This window comes from Peromyscus californicus, unplaced genomic scaffold, assembly GCF_007827085.1.
Source record: "Peromyscus californicus insignis strain IS unplaced genomic scaffold, ASM782708v3 Scaffold_20__1_contigs__length_68692818, whole genome shotgun sequence".
Lineage (NCBI taxonomy): Eukaryota > Metazoa > Chordata > Mammalia > Rodentia > Cricetidae > Peromyscus > Peromyscus californicus.
This window is the reverse complement of record NW_026294503.1, coordinates 5,662,812-5,678,281: the sequence shown is the minus strand read 5'-3', so window position 1 is coordinate 5,678,281 and position 15,470 is coordinate 5,662,812. Positions and strand designations below refer to the sequence as shown.

General features: G+C 45.2%; 2 long non-coding RNA genes across 11 annotated transcripts in view; one reads left to right on the top strand and one right to left on the bottom strand.

Annotated features, from left to right (window-relative positions):
- Nucleotides 1-5,873: 5,873 nt before the first annotated feature.
- Nucleotides 5,874-15,470, bottom strand: part of LOC128116438 (uncharacterized) — a 47,913-nt gene continuing 38,316 nt past the window's right edge. For all 9 annotated transcript variants that reach the window (XR_008220456.1, XR_008220459.1, XR_008220457.1 and 6 more), the window contains 2 exons: nt 10,840-10,980; nt 5,874-6,789 (listed from right to left, as the gene is read on the bottom strand). This is a non-coding gene — a long non-coding RNA (uncharacterized LOC128116438). The remainder of the gene's footprint in view (nt 6,790-10,839; nt 10,981-15,470) is intronic.
- LOC128116440 (uncharacterized) lies at nt 6,494-15,329 on the top strand. Of its 2 annotated transcripts, XR_008220465.1 has the most exons (4): nt 6,494-6,602; nt 13,747-13,811; nt 13,972-14,213; nt 14,855-15,329. It is a non-coding gene; the product is annotated as an uncharacterized LOC128116440 (long non-coding RNA). The 2 variants fall into 2 exon arrangements; XR_008220464.1 differs by having other exon boundaries at nt 13,747-14,213.

Sequence of the window (15,470 nt, the reverse complement as noted above, 5' to 3'; positions counted from 1 at the left end):
TATTTAAAACCAACAACCGTCATCCATTACCCTCTGGTTTAGTAGCTGTTTGTTCAATTTCTATTGATTGCCTTTAAGATTTTTTTTTTTTTTTTTTTTTTGAGACCAAGTTTTGCTCCTTAGGCCAGAATGGCCTAGAATCCTCTATCTTCCTGCCTCAGTCTCTGGAGTGTTGGATTAGGGGACTACAACACAGATCTGGTCCATTTCTTCATCTTTACGCATCTTGAACAGGGTTAGGACTGTTGAGTGACTCTAGTTATTCTGCTCCCCAATTCTGTATTTGCTCTGTACTGTAATTTCATCTTTGGGACTTCCTGGGCGAGTTGTTATTGTTCTTGTCTTACGTATTCAGTACTTGTCTGGATTCATCCAAACGTTCGCTGATTTGTTCGTCTGTGTCTACTCTTACCCGAGTTCCACGTCTTCTGACAAGCCTCTCCCAGGAAGCCCTGCTCCAGGTTCCCTTGCTGGTGGGGTCCTGGAATACCCACAGTGTGTGAGCCTCTACCACGGCAGGTCAATTTTGTGGGCAGCTAGCTGTTTTCTCTCACACTTTGGAGAAAGCCTTTCTTTCGTTTCTGCCCATCTATTGCTGCTTTGGCTGTCAGTCTAGGGTTCTTTGTAGGCAAATCACTCCTTTTTGCTCTTTGACACTTTGAAATTTCTTAAGACATGTCAACACATGAACTTGATTTGCTTTTGTTTGGAGCTCAGTGTGCATCTGGAATGTTCTATGATAATCTCATTTTCTGCAGGCTTCCCACCAGGACAGCCCAGGGCTGAGACATGTGTATATCCGTTGACTTCTGCTGGAATCCTGTGCCTATTGCTGGCCCAACAGCACATGCTGTCTGTGTTCATGTCTGAGCGTGAAGAATTGCAAATCACAGACACAGAATAACACAGTGAGCCTCAGACGCCAGTGATGAGTTCATGGTGAGGAGTTCCAGATGTTAACATTTCTAGGCAGTGCTGGGGATCCAGTCCAGGAGTTAGAACATGGCAGGAAAGTTCTCCACCACTGAGACATATCCACAACCAGTCATGACAAAGGTTATGTGAACTACTGTGAAGGATTAGTTTAGACAAGCTCCAGAGCTTGGGCACTGGCAGGTCAAACTAAAAATCAGAGTGTCAGACTAAAGTTCCAGATCACCAAACCAAGAAATGAATTGTTTTCTGACCTTCGGAGAAATCAGGAAGAAAAAAGGTCACCAAATTTTCCATGCAGACAGGTTTCAGCTGGCACGACAATGAAAGTCTCTGCCTGCAAATGGAAACTAGCGTTATCTGGTTACTATTATTATTATTTTTTAAATTATTGTTCTGTTTCCCTCTCCACACAAGGAAATTAACCTTGAAATGACCAGTCTACCCTTTGCTCTCTGTTCCTGTCTATAAAACCAAACCCCTTACTGGGTGTGGCTGTTAAGTTTGTGAGTTCAAGGCCAACCTGGTCTATAAAGTGAGTTCCAGGACATTAGAGAAACCCTGTCTCGAAAAACACTATAAAAAAATAATAAAAACAAACAAACAAAAATGACTCCGCTGCTCAGCTCACCGGAACGTTTATTTTAGGAAGGTGGTGTGGTGGTTTAAATGAGAATGCTCCCCACCCATAGGCTCATGTCTTTGAATGTTTGAGTCCCAGTTAGTGGACTGTTTAGGAAGGATTAGGGGGTGTGGCTTTGGGGGTGGGGCTGAGGGGTAGGCTTTGAGGCTTCAAAAGCCCACACCTGACCTAGTGTTGCTAGCTAGCTGCCTGGAGCTTGTGGATCGGATGTAAGCTCTCAGCTGCTGCTCCAGTGCCTGCCTGCTGCTGCCACACTCTCCACCTTTGTGATGATGGCCTAACCTCTGAAACTAGAAGCAAGCCCCCAGTAAAATGCTTTATTAGTTGTGTTGGTCATGGTGTCTCTTCACTGCAATAGAACAGTGTCCAAGACAGGTATGTTTCCCTTTCTAGAATGCCAATTAAGCTAGTGAAGATCTGACATGTGTTTGCTTTCATTCTATCCTGTGACACCCCAATTGTTCCGGAAATGGGGTGCACGCAGCCCTCCCACTATCCTTCCTTTTCCTCTGTCTCTTTTGCAACCTTTAGATCAGAAACAGACTTTCCCACCTAGAATATGGGCAAGAGTCACAGATTTTATGGATGAAATATTTCACTCCAGCAACAGTTAGCTGTGTCTTTTAAAAAATTATTACACTTAACTATTTTATTTTACCTTATTTATGTGGGGCGCACACGTGCGTGCATGTGTGTGTGGGTGCCACAGCACACCTGTTGAGGTCAGAAGAAAACCTACGGGCGTTGGCTCTCTCCTTCTAAGCGGTAGGTCCCAGAGATCAAGTTTAGGTTGTCAAGTTTAGCGTTGAGTGCCTTTACCTGCTGAGTCACCTCACCAATCCGCCAATTCCCTTTTATTCTGATATTTACAGGGTCATATAAAGTTTAAAAAAATACCGTAACTCTTTTGGGGCTAAATCTCAGCTACGTGTTATTTCATTTATATTTGGGTGTTTTGGGGATTGGACCCAGGGTCTCACACATGCTACGTGCGTGCTATACCACAGAACTCTGCCCCTAGCCATATCACCATATTTTAGGGATTCCTAGGTGTTACAAAGGCAACCCTCCTTGGGAAGTAGGGCCTAGTGTACATATCTACCTTAAGACTCTCTGTTTTGATTTGGTTTATACTTATTTGGATGAAATTTACTATAAAAATGGATCTAACAGTTGTTTGCTAATGGGGATATTTTGAGGTTTTTCTTGTTAAGGTGTGGTGATATTTCATTTGCGCTCTAACAAATAAAGCTTGCCTGGGGATCAGAGGACAAAGCCAGCCACTATATTAAACACAGAGGTCAGGCAGTGGTAACACACGCCTTTAATCCTAGCATTTGGGAGGCAGAGATTCCTCTGTGAGTTCAAGGCCACACTGGGACCAGAGCTAGGCGTGGTGGCACATGCCTTTAATCCCAGCACTAGTTAACCAGAGAGGTCTGGGGGTCTGTACAGACAGACAGGAAGTGACAGAGCTGAGCGGAAAGAGGAAGTGATGTAGCTGGGCAGAGAGAGGAAGTAAGATGCAGGGCACAGAAAGGCATGAGTATACAGGAAGCAGCTCTCTTGGGCAGAGGATTTCCTAGTGGTAAGAACTTGTGGCTGGCTTGTTCTGTTCCTCTGATCTTTCCACTTTCACCCCAATATCTGGCTCTGGGGTTTTTTTTTTATTAATAAGACCTTTTAAGATTCATGTGACATTAAGGTCAAATAAATGTTGCCCTAGGGTATGTGACTTTCTTGAGGATTAATTGTAATGACTCAGATGAATGCTAAATGACTAACAAGGGAGACGAGGCTTTGAACTTGTAGAATGACAACCGAGGACAGAAGGAAGGTGGGGGGTAAAGTCTGAGCTCACCTCCTGGTTTTGAAAACCCATCAGTTCCTGAGCTCGAAATTCCACTAGTCCCTGAGCTTGCCCCAGATCAGGCCACAAAGTCCCACCAATCCCACACCACCCTGGAAAGTTCTGCACACACACACCCCAAGAAACCCTCTGTAAAGCCCGCCTCCTGCTCCGTTCCCTGCTGCTTCTCCCCAAGCAGAGGCAGCCATCCTCTTGTGTCTCCCAGCACATCTCACATGAGGTTTGCTGTGAGGGTGACTCTGTGGTATGCCTTGGCTCCCGACTGAGCTGCAACACTCACACTGGGGAAACTTTTTCTCTTACATTTGCAACGCTTACAGGCCATCCCTTGTTCCCTCTCAAGTGCTAGGATTAAAGGCCTGCACGCTACATCAGGCACCTTTCTGTTCTTGACTGTGAGGTGGCTAGTGGCTTCGAGTTCCCGCCACCATGACTTCTTCAAATGATGAACTATAACCTGGAACCGAGAGCCAAGTAAACTGTTTCTCTCTGAAGTTACTTATGTCAGAGTGTTTTATCATAGCAATGGGGAAAATAAACTAAGACAAAACCATGTTGGCAGTCCACTGATGCCTACTCTACTCTCTGCATTTAGCCTCTTGAGATTCCATTTAATCTGTGAAAAAAAGATAGCATACTGAGAAGGAAGAAATGAAGGATGGATACATGTGTACACTGCAATTATGAAATTCTTCTGGGAATGACGGCACATGCCTTTAATTGCAGCACTAGGAGGTAGGGCAGGTGGATCTCTGTGAGCATGAGATCAACCTGGACTACATACAGTTCCAGGAGACTCAAAGTTACATAACAGAGAGACCCTGTCTAAAAAAGGGGGGGTATTGGGGAAATATTTGATCACACCATGAACCCCGAGTTTGTATTTACATTGATTAAATGACATTAACCTTGGGTCAGGAGGCTGAGTTAGCAACTAGTTGACAGAACAAAATCACAGAGCATCAGAGGGCATCGGGGAGAGAGAGCGAGACACAGGAAGTAGTAGGGAGGAGATTGGAGTGGCGGCTTTTTCTGGTTTGGGGAAGCAGAAGAACGGGTCTTTTGGAGATGCCAGCAAGGAGAGAAGGTTAGCTAGTTATTGTTTGAATCTTAGCTGGTCTTTTAATAAAAAACCTGGTACCAGATATTGAGGTAAAAGCTGAAAGATCAGAGAAGCAGCCACAGCCACCTCACCTCGCCAACTCCAGCCGATCCTGTTCCCATGAATCCTCAGACTGAAAGCCTCTGAGTCTTCACCTGAAAGGGTCTCAGCTGGACTGCTTTAGTTCCTGTTTCCTCACGCCTTATATACCTTTCTCCACCCTGCTGTCACTTCCTGGGATTAAAGGCGTGTATGCTTCCCAGTACTGGGATTAAAGGTGGGTGCCACCACTGCCTGGCTCCCTTTCCAGTGTGGCCTTGAACTCACAGAGATCCAAACAGATCTCTGCCTCCCAGTAATAGGATTAAGGGTGTGTGCCACCACTGTCTGGCCTCAATGTCTAATCTAGTGGCTGGCTCTGTCCCCTGATCCTCAGGCAAGCTTTATTGGGGTACACAATATATCACCACAGCTAGTTGCTAATCAACCTCTTTGAGCTCACAGGTTTTCACCCCAGCCTTTGAGTTTTGAGTCTTATTTATAAATAGAATGATGGAGGTTTAGTTAAAGCTACCTTTAGCAGAAGCAACAGGGCCGGTGCCTGGGGGAACAGAATTCTGGCCAGGCTGCTGCTAGAGAAGCAGGCCGGTAACTGTGGAGTCCCAATTGCTGGCTGAAACAGCAGTAGATTAAGGCGCAGCCACTGTGCCAAAATTAAAACAACAGGGGGTTATGAATTGCCGATTTTTTACACTTGGAACCTTGAGAACTTTAATTCAGTCAAAGGAGGGCACTGGAGCCGACCTTTAGTCCTTGCTGATTCAATAGCCTGGGCCCTGTAACACCCTCCTCAGCTCTGGTGGTGGCATCACTCATAGCAACCAGTATCTGTGTGTGCTCAGGGGTCACAGACAAGGCTAGGCTATTTTTCCTTCACATAGAGTATATGAGATCTATTTACTAGTCTGTGGGTGCAGCCACTAACAAAGCGTGTGGTGCTATCTGTGAAGCTGCCGCTCTGGCTCTGAGGTAGCTCATTTCCCTCCTGTAACCCTGTCACCCACTTCTGATCACAAAGATAAGGTCAGCACATCTGCTCTTGTCATTTCTTGGCTAACTGTAAATACAATGTGACCATTCTGGTGTTTGCAGGAACTAGGAAAATCCTGGCTGGCTGTGGCCACGGTGATGAGTGCACAAAACATCTGTTGAATAAATAATCACCCAAGTGTTCTGTGACAGACATTTTCTGGGGAGATATGACACACATCTATTCACCCCAGATAGGGAGCTCGCAACAGACCACAGCACAGATACCACCTAAGTCCAACTTTGTGAACCATGAGTTTTATTGGGGTTACTTACAGGGGTGTGGGTGAGGGGCTTACTTATAGGAGCAGAAATGACCCAAAGACAGCTGCATCACCAATGCAAACCCATGCATGAGTGACAGCTTACATAAGCTGGGAATCTGGAGCACATTCTACAGCCTGCGGGCAGCTCAGCCAGTTACAGAGTGTCCTCTCCAAGTGATGGGGTTGGTATAAACCTCTTCCAGGCAGCTCAGCCGCCTTCTGCTTCTTGCAGGCAGCAGGTCTGGTCTCAGAGTCTTCTTTGCAGTTCAGCTTGTCTGAGGAGGACTCTCCCAAGCCTATGGTTTACTCTTGAGGAGGAGGAGCCAAGTGAATCTGGTCAGTTTCAGGGACTTCCAGAAGCTATTTTGAGCTGTTAACCTTCTGTCTTAAAGCCTTCCCAGCAGGAAGGAATGTTTCAATCTTGAAGAAACTGATACACAACACCAAGGTAAAGGGTATGGTAATAAAATACTATGGCTGAGAATTTTAAATGTTAAGATAATTAATATTGAAAATATCACCCATAGGGGCTGTTGAAATTGAATGAACTGATACATGAAGATGTAATGTTACATGTTTTTATTATTATACAGATATTACACATATCTAATCTTCCTGGACTCAGAACATGCCTCTGACCGCTGGTGTGCTGTGTGCCCTGGAGAAGTCTCTCTGACACTGTTTCCTACCATCTGTAATGTATGGCTCTGGGAATGTTACAAAAGGTTTTGTGCGTTTGTCGGTTGGTTGGTCTGGTTTGTTTTTGTTTTGTTTTGTATTTTCTTTCTTCTTCTTTGAGACAGGATCTCAAGTAACCCATGCTGACTTCAACCTTGTCATGTTGCCAAGGATGACCTTGTATTCCTGTTCCTCTTGCCTCTACCTCCTGAAAACAGGGATTAGATTATGGACATGTGCCAACACACCTGCCTTACAATCTCTGATGTTGTGAAGTCCAATTCAAATATCAATTTTTCACTATTTGGGTGATTGGTACACAGCAATTAATGGACAGATGATTCACGGGGTGCATGCTATTACTCCAGGAGTGATGATAACATGTTTGAAAATATATACCTTTTAGGACAGGCATCAACACGGGGCCAGGGCATATAGTTGTTGGAGGTATGACTCACACAAAAGTGCCCAGCTAGAACATTCCAGCCACATAGGCTGTCAGAATAAAATCTGTGGGAAACTGTATTGTAAACACCTGGAAACCACTCTGGCCGACAACTCTTCCCATGACTCCTAATGGGTAGTAAGCCCAGGAAATTCACATTCCCCAGTGGTTTTCCTAGTAACAACCTTGGACTGGGACTCAGCAGCTAGCTTGAAGGCCCAATTGTACTTTCTGACTGTGTGGTCACAGGCAAGTCATTTATCATTGCTTAGCTGGAAAAGAGGAACTATCAGCCACTCTGCAGGACGCTTAGGAGACTGAAGTTTGTATATGTAATGTATATGTAGACGGCAAAGTACTGGACAAATGCATGTGTTAGCATTCTTCCCAGACACCAAGGGAGATGTTACGATGTAGTAGCACACTCCCTCCTCCAGTAAACAGTAGAAGCAGAGGGAGAAAGAGGGAGACTCACACATACACTAGGGAATTCACGAGCTAGAATAGCTAGCTTTAACTCATATAGGCATGGCTAGGCCCAACATAGAGCTCTCATGGCCATGTCTGTGTCTGAAAAATAGAGCTGTGAGGCAAGCCAAAGGGATTATTTCCCCCTCAGAAAATCAAGTCAGTGAGAGGAAGCCCAGTGACAGCAAAGGCCTCACAAGGTGACCATGATGCGGTGGTTTGAAAGAAAATGGCCCCCAAAGGGAGTGGCACTATTAGGAGGTGTGGCTAGTTGGAGGAGGTCTGCCCTTGTTGGAGGAAGTGTGTCTCTGTGGCTTTGAGGTCTCATGTATGATCAAGCCACGCCCAATTAGACAGTCTACTTCCTGTTGCCTACAAGATGTAGGTGTTTCAGCTTCTTCTCCAGCACCATGTCTGCCTGCATGCTGCCATGTCCCAACATGATGATAATGAACTGATCCTCTGAACTGTAAGTGAGCCACTCCAATTAAATGTTTTCCCTTATAAGAGTTGCCGTGATCATGGTGGCTCTTCACAGCAATGGAAACCCTAACTAAGGCAGAAGTTGGTAGCAGGGACTGGAGTGTTGCTGTGATAGGCCTGACCATGCTTTTGTCTGGAGGACTACGGACTGTGGGACTGTGGATTAGAAAAGCAGTTAAGTGCTGCTTGATGGGCCACACCAGGAGGGGTGTGGGGCGGGGAAGACAGCGGTGCTTTGGTCTGATGCACTGGGGGGCTGACTGGCTCGAGAGGAGAAGAATAGTAATATGTGGCCTAGAGATCATTCTTGTGACATTTTTGTCAAGAATGTGACTGCCTTTCACCCTTGTCTGAAGAGTCTGCCTGAGGCTAAAGTGAAGAGTTTTGGATTCATTCTGTTGGCAGAGGAAATCTCAAACAGCCTAGTATCGACTCTGTCATGTGGTTATTAGTGGTAACTCTGATGAAAAGGAGCAAGCTGAGCAGGGTAAATTACAAAATGTAAAATTTGAGGAGAAAAGGAGCACCAGGAAGTGGAATGGAGCTAAGTCCTGTGTTCAAGGAGATAAACAGATTAAGAAATGGAATAAAGGGAGTGTGACCTCAGGGCAAGATCCTACCCAGCTAAATTTCCAACTTGTGAAAAGGAATTAGAGAAAAGCTTGGAGCTGGGTGTGGTGTGCATACCTTTAATTCCAGCACTGGAAGGCAGAAGAAGCTGGGGGGTCTCTGAGTTTGAGGTCAGCATAGTCTACAGAACAAGTTCAAGGACAGCCAAGCTTAGGCAGTGAAGGAAAACAGAAAGCTGTTGAAGATGTTATTGAATGAGGGGGTCATGTTCCAGCCCCAGTAAGCAGCAGAACTTGGCAGCTTTGGTCTCGTGGTTCTGGAGTTAACGGTAGAAGAAAGGGGCTATGGAATTTGCCTCTGAGTCTAAGGAAAGTAAGGCCAGGCATGTGTCAGAGGTGTCCCTAAATGGAGGCCCAGAGAGTCCATTGTGTGAAGCTGTGAATTGAAGCCTGAATTGCCTTGGAGACCTCAAGATGTTAGAGATGCCAGAGTCATGGGATACCTGCTGAGGAAAGATGCTAACAGGAAGTGCAACCAGCCCAAGAGAAAGAAGTCATCTACAGTCAACAAAACTGAAAAGAGTTGGAGATCTGAAGAGCATTTTGACATCAGACATGGAGCTCAGAGTTTGGGTTTGTCCCGCTGGTTTTCGGTCTTGCTTTGGTCCAGTATTTCCTCACTGTGCTCCCTTCCCTGTGTTTTGTAACAGTAATGTATATCCTGTGACATTATGTCTTGGAAGTATGTGATCTGATTTTTGATTTTGATTTTACAGGGGATTACAGTTAAGAGATTGCATGAATCTCAGAAAAGACTTTGAACTTTGGATTTTTAAACATTGTTGAGACTGTTAGACCGTGGGGATTTTTGAAGTTGGACTGAATGCATTTTACATTATGATATGGCTACAAGCCTTTGGATACCTGCAGAGGAAAGCTACTAACTGGGAGTGGAATGTAGTGGTTTTAAAGAAATGGCCCCCAAAGGGAGTGACACTATTTGAGGTGTGGCCTTGTTGGAGTAGGTATGGTCTTGTTGGAGGAAGTATGTCACTGTGGAGGTGGTTTTTGAGGTCTCATATATGCTCAAGCCACACCCAGTGAGATAGTCTACTTCCTATTGCCTGTAAGCTGTAGGACTCTCAGCTACTTCTTCTCCATCATGGTGTCTGCCTGCATGCCATGCATTATCATCATATTCCATGATAATAATGGACTGAACTTCCGAACTGTAAGTGAGCCACCACAATTTAATGTTTTCCTTCATAAGAGTTGCCACAGTATGGGGTTGGGGATTTAGCTCAGTGGTAGAGCGCTTGCCTGGCAAGCACAAGGCCCTGGGTTGGTCCTCAGCTGGGGTGGGGGGGAAGAGTTGCCACGGTCATGGTGTCTCTTCACAGCAATAGAAACCCTAACTAAGACACATGGGCAACTGAACAAGTGGCTGGAACTGTTTGCTCAGAAAATGGGGTTTCCAGGTGGCTACAGTGGGGTCTGTTTGTGCTGGCAGGTCGGGAGGTTTCTGTGCTATGGAACGCTGGAGCAACCCAAAGCAGGGCTGGAGATTCAGGGACCCACCTGGTTCCCCACATAGCCACAGAGCACCTTACAAACCATACAGTGCCCCTGGCTGTGCTGAAAGTGTTCTTTTTGTGAAATGGAGCTAAAAGGCAGCCTGGGACAAAGAAATTCCTCTGGCAGGTAGTTTATCCCATATCTAACCTACATCTCAAGCCCTATACTAGTTATCTAGCACAATATGCTACAACTCTATTTTTGTTTTTAATTGTGTGTGTGTGTGTGTGTGTGTGTGTGTGTGTGTGTGTGTGTGAGAGAGAGAGAGAGAGAGAGAGAGAGAGAGAGAGAGAGAGAGAGGTGCGGTGGGTATATGTGTGTGTGTGTGCAAGTGCTATCAGAAGCCGGTAGAGGGTGTCAGGCCTTTTGTGGCTGGAGTTACAGGGGGTTGGTGAGCTGTACAATGTGGGTGCTGGGAAACAAAGTTAGGTCTTCTACATGCTTTTAACTGCTGAACTGCCTTTCCAGCTCAATTTACTGTACAATCTTACATAGACCTAAATAGAAAGTAAAAATTTGAGGTAGTTGTCCTTCATTAGTTTATTCATTATCTATGTGAAAAACTCACTTGAGGCAGTATGAACAATACCAACACACTGGTAGAAAGCCTGGTGGTAGATATTAGAAATAAGTTCATGCAGAGAGAGACCAACCTCCCCACTGAAAGAGTCTCCACAAGGCAAAACTCTACTCCTCAGCAGGAGGGTTAGCTACTCACCAAAGCAGAGGTGCAGGCTCCCAGGCAGGATGTGTACTGGGAATCTTGCCCTTACACAGGTGGCAACTGCCTTTTCTGGGGGGCTGGGGTCTGACCTCACCCTTCTTTGAGGTTGGCTCACTTGAAAAGAACCAAAAGGACCTGCGCAAAGGAAAAGAAGGAAAGGAGGAGGGGTCAGCCACTTAAAATCCCTTATGTTCTAAAAATGCAGCAGGGCCTTTGTATAAAAGGTTTACATGGTGCGTGTGTGGAGGGGGGGCGTGGATAAAGAAAGACTTGAATTCTTTGTGGAAAACACACATCTTTCAGTGTTCAGCTGAAAAGCTGATATTTAATGTCGCTTATGCTCTGACTCAGTCCTCCCCACGAGGAAGGGTTCTGGGTTGAGAGGGTGCGAGCTTCTAAAGAGCTGCATTCCAAAGCAAAGGAGAACGAAGGGATATGAAGAACTGTCTGTGAAGTGAAGGCCTCCTCTTGTCCACTCTTGGTTTTTCTTCCATCATTTCTCCTCAGAGACATTGCTTCAGCCAAACTCTGCCTCTCGGCTGTCTCTGTCATTCTCATGTTTGACATAGCTCTCATTGGAGGCCACCTTCCCTTTTTCATCCTGGAAGACAGAACTCAACCTTTTCCTAACCCTTCCCTATAAAATCTAGGCACACAAATGTGGTGATATATTGTGTTCCCCAATAAAGCTTATCTGGGGATCAGAGGACAATGCCAGCCACTATATTAAACATAGAGGTCAGGCAGTAGTGGCACACATCTTTAAAAGACAGAAAAATTTGCCTACATGGTGCCTACTTACAATAATTCTCAGCCAGTTAAGAGATATCAATGGAGGGTTCTCCCACAAGGAATGTTGAATAGCCCAACCCTGTGCCAATATTTTGTACAACAGCCATTGGAAATAATATATAAACAATTTCCTAAATCTATAATTTATCATTACATGGACAATATTTTACTAGCTGATTCAAATACAGATACTTTAGAAAGAATGTTTAAAGAAGTAAAGAAAATTTTGCTTTATTGGGAATTACAAATTGCTCCTGAAAAGACACAAAGAGGAAATTCTGCTACAAGCTGCAAAAATATACAAAGTGGGATTTCAGCTGATTATGACAACACCAATATCTGGAAAAAGCCAAGGGCCTTCCAGAGGTCAAGCTGAGGCTCAAGGAGCCATGGTGATATTTGGCTTTTGATTATCAGCCGTTTCCTGCTATGAGTTTCTTGTGTGCTATTGTAGCTTTTCCATCATTGACTGGGCACCATTTCCCCTCTACTAAAGGAATATTTACATAACCTGCGCTGACAGTTATGCACAGCCAGAACCCCAGTTCAGGCCTCCCTGTAATTATCGTCATTGACAGCATCCAGCCAGGTCCGTCCCTAGATGGAGGAAAGTACCTTATCAGAGATACCTCTGTACTCTCTAAGCATAGTTTGGACAAAACCCTGGCAATAAGGGGTATGGCAGTTTTGTCCAAAGCTTAAATATTTTAAATGCTAGGGGGCTAAGTAATGAATTGATTATATGAAATTTAGCATACTTAGCATGTATATAAATATGACTTTATATATACATTAGAGAATTTGAACATTCATAAGATGATCAAGCTTTAATTTGTATCCTGATAATTATCTCTAATAGCTTATAGCTTAGGTACAACTTATCCTTAACAGTTTACAGTTCAGGTTGGCCAATCAATCACTAAGTTTTATTTCTTAATTATCTTTAATTAAGATACACTTGTTCTTAACAATTTATAAGTTAATTATCTTTATAAACTTAGAACTTAGGTTTTATACTTGTCAGGTTTAGCCTTAAAAATATTAAGTTTGTACTGAAGTTATTTTAATATAGAAACAGGAACTCTTATTCAAAAATACAATATATAAGGAGAGTGACAATTTAATAAATTCTTTATGGTGTATCATGAATTAAGATAAGCACAGTGAAAAAACCAAACTAAAACGGAGGAGAGGGGTTGGGGATTTAGCTCAGTGGTAGAGCGCTTGCCTAGCAAGCATAAGGCCCTGGGTTCAGTCCTCAGCTCCAGAAAAAAACAAAACAAAAACAAAAACAACAACAACAAAAAAGCGGAGGAGAAATTTTTTTTTTGGTAGCAGCTGCAGCCGGTTTGTCCAGTCTGTATCAAGCCAGACAGCCACTGAGAATGGCAAGGTGAGGGGAAAGGTGGAGACACAGGCTGAAATGAGCTGAGATGCAGATAGCAGACAGTTAGGTTCAGAGAGTAGAAGGCAGATGTTTAGGATTCCAACCCCCAAACGTTATTGGGGGTCTGATGAATCCATACAGGTTAGGGCGTCCCCTAACCAGGACCTGTTTTTTTTTTGCAATGGACTGACTGAGGTTCTTGTATTTGGCCAAGATTTTTGTAAATTACCAAGAACTTAATAGTCAATCCAGAAAGAGGAAAGAGAGAGAAAAAGACACTTTTTTTTTTTTTTTTGGAGAGCTGGGAGTTGCCATAAGTTTTTAAACTGGCTCTGGCTGTGAAGCTTGCATTGTTATTTAAATGAAGGTTGCTGGAGTGAGCTCCTAGTTAGCTGCAGGGCAATTTAGAAGTTTAGGGCTCAAGTTAGCCCTTAGATTCCTTAAATTAGTTTAAGCAAAAAAAGGCTGTTTGTAGCAGGATGCTGCTGTTACTATGGAGAACACAGAGAACTTCATTAGCTCTAGTTTATGCTCTCAGGAGGTCTTGTAGTGTGATAATATTGTGTTGCCTCCTTGTAAGTCCCCAAATGAAATAACAGCAGGTTTCTCCCTAAAAGGGAGGGGTTAGAATCTCTGCTGCTTATCATAGTCTGATAGTGAAACCATTCCATAAGGTTAGAGGCTTTGGGGGGGTCCCCTAAATCTTTACTTATGTTTTTTAGGAGTGTAAGGATTCTGTCCTTAATTACATCATCAGCCTGCTACGGCGTCCCAGCCTAAAAAGCAGGTGGGCCCTCTGTGCGTCCTCTTTCCTTTCCGCTCCTTCCTCTGGACCTCCTTCTTCTCTTTCCATGATCTCTCTCTCTCTCTCTCTCTCCCTCTCCCTCTCTCCCTCCATCCCAATAAAGCTCTAAAAAGGTAACCATGGCTGTGATTCTTCCAATCAGCACTCTCCTCCACCGGCATGGCTGCCACGGGTGGCAGCCAGCCACGAGGAGCAGCACCATTTAACCAACATTGGTGCCGTGACTCGGATAGACCACTGAGGACCTGCTGACTGCTGCCGCTTGCCACCTCCTCTCCCCTCCAGTGAGACCGCGAGACCATGAGCCCGCACATGCGCATGTCCCTTGCCTCCCCTGGACCCCTACACAGCTACCACTACTGCTACTGCCATGATTCTTCACAGGTGAGTCTGCAGTTCTCTCGGCTGTAGTCTGAGCTATATTCTTTGCGGTGGACACCCCGGCGGTTGTCCTTGGGCTATGCTGACATTGGCAGACACATTTTCGCTCCTGACGAGGGGGTCAATGCTGTCTCGGGTCTACCGGGTGGACCAACTGCAGAGCAGCCACAGCCCTTCCCATCCCTTGACGAAGAGGATGGCCAACTTGAGCTGATTCTTAGATCTCTCTTCACTCTCAGGGACGCCTGAGATTGGAGTCTGATCCCGGTTTGTTATTTTAGTTTTTTATTTTTCTCTCGGCTACAGCCATGAGATAAAGGGGCGGATACATTTACCACCTACATTGGCAGATAGGGGTGGGCACCGGTAAACCTGGCCACATAAGAGCGTAAACCTGGCTGAATAACAGAGTTGCGGGAACTTCTGCCAGCAAACGGGCAAATAAGAGTTACTTTATCCCCAAGCTTTCTGCTAAAATTCTAAACCCTTCTCCTTCCCCACTTCTGCGTCTGCCACGAGCAACCTTTTCTGTCTGACTTCCACCGGCAGTGGGCGGGCTCAAATGGGGAGACTTGGGCAGTTTCTACAACTCGCCCTAACTCACCTTAACTCCACCCACTCATTACAAGCTTTTCTCTTCCCAGTTCCCTGTTATAACTCACTGTTCAGCTAATGGTACAGGACCACCACAGAACCGGAGTCCAGAGACATTTTGTCAAACAGAAAGTTCCCAGTCACAGCCAAGAGGGATACAAGTCTCCAGAGCAAACAGATGACAGACAGCATTCCACAACGCCTGTTTACCTCGGAAAACTCCCCTTCTCCATTCCCCCAGAGCCAACCAACGTCCAAAAGTCAGCTGGAATAAGTTTTTGAGAGGAACGACGCCCCTAGTCCCATCTACCTGCTTTTTTATAATAAGTGAAAGTCTGGGATGTAAGGATTTGGTTCTTAATTACGTCATCGGCCTACTACGGCATCCCAGCCTAAAAAGCAGGTGGGCCCTCTGTGCGTCCCTCTCTTTCCTTTCAGCTCCTTCCTTCCTTCTGGACCTCCTTCTTCTCTTTCCATGCTCTCTCTCCCTCTCTCCCTCTCTCCCTCTCCCCCCCGCCCCGTCCCAATAAAGCTCTAAAAAGGTAACCATGGCTGTGATTCTTCCAATCAGGACTCTCCTCCGCCGGCATGGCTGCCGCAGGTGGCGGCCAGCCACGAGGAGCAGCACCATTTAACCAACAAGGAGGCCTTATGGGGTTCAGATAG